At 37.7% G+C, this 6,878-nt stretch overlaps 1 non-coding gene across 1 annotated transcript; it reads left to right on the top strand.

Annotated features, from left to right (window-relative positions):
* The first annotated feature begins 1,180 nt into the window (after positions 1 to 1,180).
* On the top strand, positions 1,181 to 1,252 carry trnae-cuc (transfer RNA glutamic acid (anticodon CUC)). Its single transcript has one exon. It is a non-coding gene; the product is annotated as a tRNA-Glu (tRNA).
* Positions 1,253 to 6,878: the final 5,626 nt, after the last annotated feature.

Below are 6,878 nucleotides of genomic sequence, written 5' to 3'. Positions count from 1 at the left end.
TTTGTGTGTGATAATGATTGGTAGAAAGTAACTCTTATTACCTGCTGCATAGGATGGATTTTTAATAATTTTCCTATACTAATAATTTGGTGTATTCTGATTGGGTAGCACTTGATGGACAGCGACCACTCTGCCGGCTTGGTTTAGAATATCAGGTTTGGTATGGAAGTTATTAGCAAAAAACAATAAAGACAGACAAACTTAGCATTTTCATTTGCTGACTATTTTGCAAACACTAGCGGGAAAGTGGTGAAATTAAGTCATAAAAAAAAATGACAGTCGAGTGGTTCGAAAATAAGGGGTTTCGTCACATTGTTGTCGAATTTGACCTCAGTACTGTCTGCCCTCCCGTAAATATTCTTATTAAATACTGTTATTCCAAACAAGATTGTCACCTTGTTGATAGTTTATTGTTTTACAGAACGTCTTCATTATTTGCAGGTTAAAATAAAAATGCTGGTAACTATTAAATATATATATATATATATATATGAATCCCAACTTGGTTTTTCCATAGGTAGTCATTTATTTGTGCTTTTTATTAAAACCAGTTTTATCTAAGTTGGGCAAGAAAGTTAAAATTATAAGAATGGTATTGGATCAGTATCGGTATGGGTCGATGCTCAAAGCCCAAATATCGGAATCGGTACCGGATCGGAGTTAAAGTTAACCTAAAGTTAAGAAAAATTCTAGAATTACAATACATTTTAAGACACGATTCAAGATTTTTGTTACAAATGTAATAAACAGAGAAGTTCAGCTCATTTTACAAAGTTAAATTGTTTTAAGAATTGTATTAGTTAATAGCAATAGAGGATAGAATAGTGACGTTAGCTTGGTAGTATCCCTGTTGTCTAAATGATTATTAATTTTCTTTATAATGTTTTACAGCTGCTTTATTGTGACCAGCCTGAGGACTGCAGATCTCACTCTACCATTAAGCTAGTTCAGGTGCAATACGTAATACGTTTATAATTTTCGTTGCAAATTCTATAGAAAAAAACTTTTGACTGAGCAACAACATATTTTGTCTCAATAATCACCTAATATTTTTATTCTACTAAACATGTTTTTTATTTCTTTGCTAGTTCTTAGAAGGGCTGAGCATGAAAGCAGCAGCAGTTACAGGCCATACAAGTGAGCGACAGAAGTGTTAAAGACTAAATTACACTTTTTACAATTTCTGGTGGTCTAGTGGTTAGGATTCGGCGCTCTCACCGCCGCGGCCCGGGTTCGATTCCCGGTCAGGGAACACATCTTGGACAGAAATTTCCCTGAGAGTGTCGTCTCAAAGGGATCAATAAAGTGCAGTCTAAGTCTACACAGTGACACAGAATCCATTATAAGCACCTTTTGACAAAAAGTTCAGACCTTTGAGTTCTTTTGCTAACAGAGCAATGTATTAAAAGAAATGTATTTTTAATCTTTTTGGCGAAAGTCAACATGAAACGACACAAAAGGTCTTTTGACTTTGTGAGTGTCCAGAAACCTGACATAAAAAATAAAAAAAACATATTAAATTAAATCTTTTTTTGTTGTTGTTCGACGTCGCTTTATTGTTTCTAGATGTAAAAGTGTTCCAGCTCAGCCGTCCAATGGAATGGACCGGCTCGGATCTTGATTCATCAGCGGTTCCATTGATTTCTCTTTGTTTGCCGCGCTTCGTTTTCCAGTGTTTACCGTGAGGTAGAGTCTGCTTGTGTCAGTTTTCACACTGAAAAAAAAACATCCGTATTCTCTTTTAACATGTAGTGTTTTGGTCAAGTGTCGGAGCGGCTCTTCAGCACGTCAGTCAAACCGTGAAATGAAACAAAGGGTTTTTAACTAGAATACGATACAATCCCGTCCGATACGGAGGAATCCTGAGGCGAGTTCATTAGCAGGATTTTTTTTAATGAATGCTAATGCAAATAAATCTCAGCCCTCCGTTTCATTTAGTGACATTTCATGCCCCGGATTAGCCATTGATTACCTCTCTATGCTTTGTAATTGTTTCTTCAAGGTACTTTGATCAAGTGTGCGAAGGGGAAGTTCCACGTATAGATTTCTCTACCAATTAAGGTTGGAATTATTCACTTGGGGCCTCAAACCCTGACGGCTCGCAAACAATGACATAACATTGGAAAAACATTTTTGAACCGATCGATGGGAAAACAACTAAATGGTGTTGGCTGAATGATAAACAGCTTTTTCCTCCGCGGGACCGAGCTCTTAAGAGCTCTGATGTCAAAACGAAATGACAAAACGCAAGGGCCGATGGAGTCGTTTTCCCGAGGAAGGAACCGTGCACCACCTGGAAAAAAATAGCGTTTTTTGCGAGGGGAGTCCAGACCTGGAGGGGAAGTTTGTTCCAATGGAATGGCTTTATGGAAATGAGGGTTAAAGGGAGCGTAGTACGTCCTGTGATGGTGAGCCTATGAAGCGCTGACACATCCCCCCCCCCCCACCACGAAAGCGTGTTATATGAGAGGGGGTCACCGTTCGCCCTAATCACGGCCGTGACATGACATGCTGTAGGTTGCCCCTCAGTGTTAAATATTTATGTCAGCGCCGCGGTACTGCCTTGATGGCTGTCAGGACTCTGACACATGTTCTCTCTTTCTTCCTCCGTCCTTCCCTCTCTCTTCTCTCTCTTCCCCGTTTGCATACAGAAGAACAAACGAATGAAATAAGATGGGAATATATGACTCGGCAAAAATAAAAAACCCGATCCTACCGCGGGGTCGGGTCGTGCGGCGCGCGATCAATCAGGTAAACGCATCTTCTTAAACGACATCGAGGGAATTCAATCGGTGAGCGACGTGTGAACATTTTTCACACTTGACCCCCCCAGTCCGAGAGGATGTGGACGTCACCATCACAGGAGACCCCCACTAGCCTCCCCCCCGGCCCTGCTCGCCTTCCCCATGATAGGTGTCAAATATATTCTAATAAATGTCAGAGTACATTTCAGGGGGCCATGCTCCGTACAAACCACTGGAGTGGCCCATCTTGTGGGGCTGCCAAACCAACCCCCCCCCCACCGCCCCCCCCTCCCACCGGGCTCTCCAACCACTCGTGTTCAAGAGGGTTAAAGAAGATTAATCAATGTCAATGTCTTTTCCCTTTTGAAGGCAATAAGGTGCACACTGTCCGGCCATGCCCAACAGAACATCGCTTTGTTCCGTCGCACTGCCGCCCCTCCGTTGCCCCGACTGACCCCCATGGTAGTCACCGCATGTCAAAGTCGAAGGGGCGTTTGGCAGAGACCGGCCTTCCGGATAGCACTCAGCTCCGCCCTGCTTGACCTATTCTCTGATATTTGACCACTCGGTTGCGAGACACTTGCTCTTTCGAGCTGAAATGTCACTGGGGCGTCTTGTCAGCTCACAGACACCTCGGCCTGACAAGCGATTTTACTTTGGTGTGCTACAAGGCAGAAAATACAGGGCCATGGCCTTGATGCGCACAAAACTGTCAGCTGGCCGACGGAGCAACTTGATACACTCGCCGGCGCCCGTGTGAAGACACTGAGACGGGCGGCGATTGTTCGGCCGGGACGTCGATATACGACGAGAGGGATCTGTCGTTAGCGCCGCAGATATGGGCTGATGGACTAGCTAGCTCGCTCGGAACCGACACTAGACCGGCGCGATCCGATACGTCACCAATCGTAGCACTAGAGTTATTGTTATTTGATTCTTTTTTTTTGAAGTCAGTGAAATTAATGAATAACCATAACAAAATGAATTAAATAATTTTCTGGAACTCCTGTGTTGTTCTCAGTATTATCTTGATCTTTAAAATATATACTTTATTGAGTATTGTTTTGATTGTTAAAGCGCTTTGTGACCCTGGTCTGGAAAAGCGCTATACAAATAAATATTACTTACTTACTTACTTACTAATTTAATGCTCACGATTACTGAAACAAAACAACAGAATCGACATGTCAATCAATCAGACATCGACGGCGACAACAACACAAATGGAAGCAGATGCAACAACAAAAAAACGAAGAAACTCACATCAAATATATCAAATTGATGAACTAACAATAAAATATTTTGATCAATGAAATTTAAAAGTATGATAAAATTGGCGAAAGGCCCTGATTTTTTTTTTTTTTTCATGGAGGTCTTAAGCCCCCTTTCTGCCCCCTGACAATTAACACTTTAACTCTGCTGTATGACGAAAATTGCAATATAAAAAAAACATTATTATTATTATTATTATTATAAACAAAAGAACGGATATTCTGAAAATATCCCTAATTACTTCTTATATAATATGTAACAGTCTATCTATTGTTAGATCAGGTCAGTTATGATTAACCCTTGTTTTATCTCAGGGTCAAGGTGACCCAGTGGTCGAAAACAAATATTTTTGTGGTATCCCTTGTGTCACCTTGACCCTGAGATAACATAAAAGGTGTTTCCTCTGAGTCAAGGCCTATACATTGACTTATTTGGACCGTCCTTGAGTTGGACGTATGCTCTTAATTTTCTATCAACTGGTTTTTTGAACAAAATATATATATTATTTCATTATTTATTGATTACTCATCTTTAGACATACTCTAGGATCACACTAAGAAATATCTAAGATCAACACTAGGTGGGCTATGTTGGCAAGAATCTGGTGATTCTTATCACGATATTGGGGGAGAGATACGATATATAGTGATACTGTATTAACAAGTATATATTTGTAGTATTGTCGAGTAATTGACTCTGGTGTTGCAGAATTTACAGACCACATGACTCTTGACAAAGTTGTAACTGCTTTGATTTGTTTTGAAACCAAAATATGCCCAAACAACCAGCTTTAAAAGCTGCTGGAGTCGACTGTATCCCCTCGTCCTCAGTCATCGCAGGTTTAAACATTTTTTTTTAGTGTGTGACGAACTTAAAGACTGCTGCCATCTTGGGGCCAGCAGTGTAACTTCAACCCAGAAATGAACACGGCATGAATAGATTTGTTATTGTACATTTTAAAATGGAATTATTTTATTTTATTTTCACACGCTTTTTTAAAAATACAAACCATAAAATAACTTAATGGTTTCACAAAACATATAGTAGGTAAGTCCAAAAATGAAGAAATTATATAAACCCCACAATATATATATATATATATATATATATACTGTAGATACAGTTTTTTCTTCACCAAATGTACATATGCTTCACTTAAATATACATATAGTAATTTTTAAATGCAGTATTGTGGAAAATAATATCACGATATATCGCTATATTTATATTTTCTAAACCTAAATAAAACTATAAAATGACATGAAAAATGAGGTTGTTTATTTTCAATTATTCCAAAAAGAAATAAGATTTAAAAAGAAATAGCTATTATTGAACACTTGAAATAATAAGATTGTTTAACACCAGCTTATCTCTTATAATCTATTTATTTTCCTCCCCTAACCTTCAACCTTCATGTTCTTCACCCTCTTCTCGCACCTTCCCCCCCTTTGCCTTGTCAACTCAAGATCACCTTTGTCTTCACCGAATCTACATTTCCTCCACTTAAATTAGCTTTAGCGCTCTCTCATCTTTTCCTTCCCCCCTTTCTCCGCCGGTGGCGGTGCAGCATGAAAGAGAAGGATGGGGATTGGAAGTAGCAGTCACATCATTTCTGGTTTGCGCAACCTGCTCAAAGTTTGCAACTAAATGCTTGTCTTCAGTCGAGCTGACAGGGGAGAAGTGGGCGCTCAGTGAACCATGGCCAGGCTGCCATGAAATGACAGGAATCATTGGCATACATTTCAAACAGCCGCGCGCTATCCTATTAAAGTGCCACATCCCCACTTTAAAACAGACAAGAAGGAATCCGCTTTGATAGATAGAGACTAAAATGGCTTATTGATTTTCTAACTGCCTTTTCTTTGTTGGAAACTTTTTTTTTTCTTAATCCCACCCAAACTTAACCCACCTTTTTTTTGTTAATTACAAAATATTTTGGGAAAAATACCCCCCCCCCCCCAAAAAAAAAGAAAATCATCACTGAGACAGCATTTATTTATGTTTAATACAATTTTCTTGATATATAATATATATATATAAATGATGTTTTTAAAAATGTATATTCTAGTCAACTTTTGTTTTCGTTTAATTCATTTGATTTTTCCTGGAGGTCTTAAACCCCCTTTTCTGGCCCCTGACAATTCACACTTTAACTCTGCTGTAGCACTTTTAGGTCATGTATGACGAAAAGTGCAATATAAAAAATTAAAAATAATTATTATGAAGAAAATGGATATTCTGAAAATATCCCCAATTACTTCTCGTATAATAAATAAAATGATCTATTTTTAGATGGACTTTGAATCAGTTTTTTATCTCATGGTCAATGTAAACCTTTTTTTTTATGAATTTAAAAATACTTACTTAATACTCAAAACATGATATAAATACATATATTTTTTAACTAAATAATACAAAATCCACTTAGATTTTTCCAGTGATAGTAAAGGCTCTTTCGCTATTGGTTGGAGCTAATAAATGTTATTTTAATTAAATAAGAAAAACACACACTTTCACATATTTAAACTCATGTAAACATATATTAGTATATATGACCAACTAACAAACTATGAGAGGAAGAACTCTAGTCGCCTTTTCTTCATGTATCTTAGTGATTTAATCATTAAAATCATTATAATATACTGTAAGAACAAATATATATATTGCTAATGATAACTATTGTTAGAACACTAACCCCAAACCACATTTAAAACTTTATAGAAAGAATAAATTAAAAATGAATGGGCAATATTGATTTTTTTCATTGATTTTTTGTCATAACCTACATTATGGATGGTTTGTCTTTGTTATTTTTCTTTGATCTATGTTCTTTATCTTTATCTTTAGACTTTGAGAGAGATT

The sequence above is a fragment of the Callionymus lyra genome, chromosome 1 (genome assembly GCF_982586985.1).
Source record: "Callionymus lyra chromosome 1, fCalLyr1.hap1.1, whole genome shotgun sequence".
In the NCBI taxonomy this organism is placed as follows: domain Eukaryota; kingdom Metazoa; phylum Chordata; class Actinopteri; order Syngnathiformes; family Callionymidae; genus Callionymus; species Callionymus lyra.
This window is presented reverse-complemented; position numbering and strand designations above follow the sequence as displayed.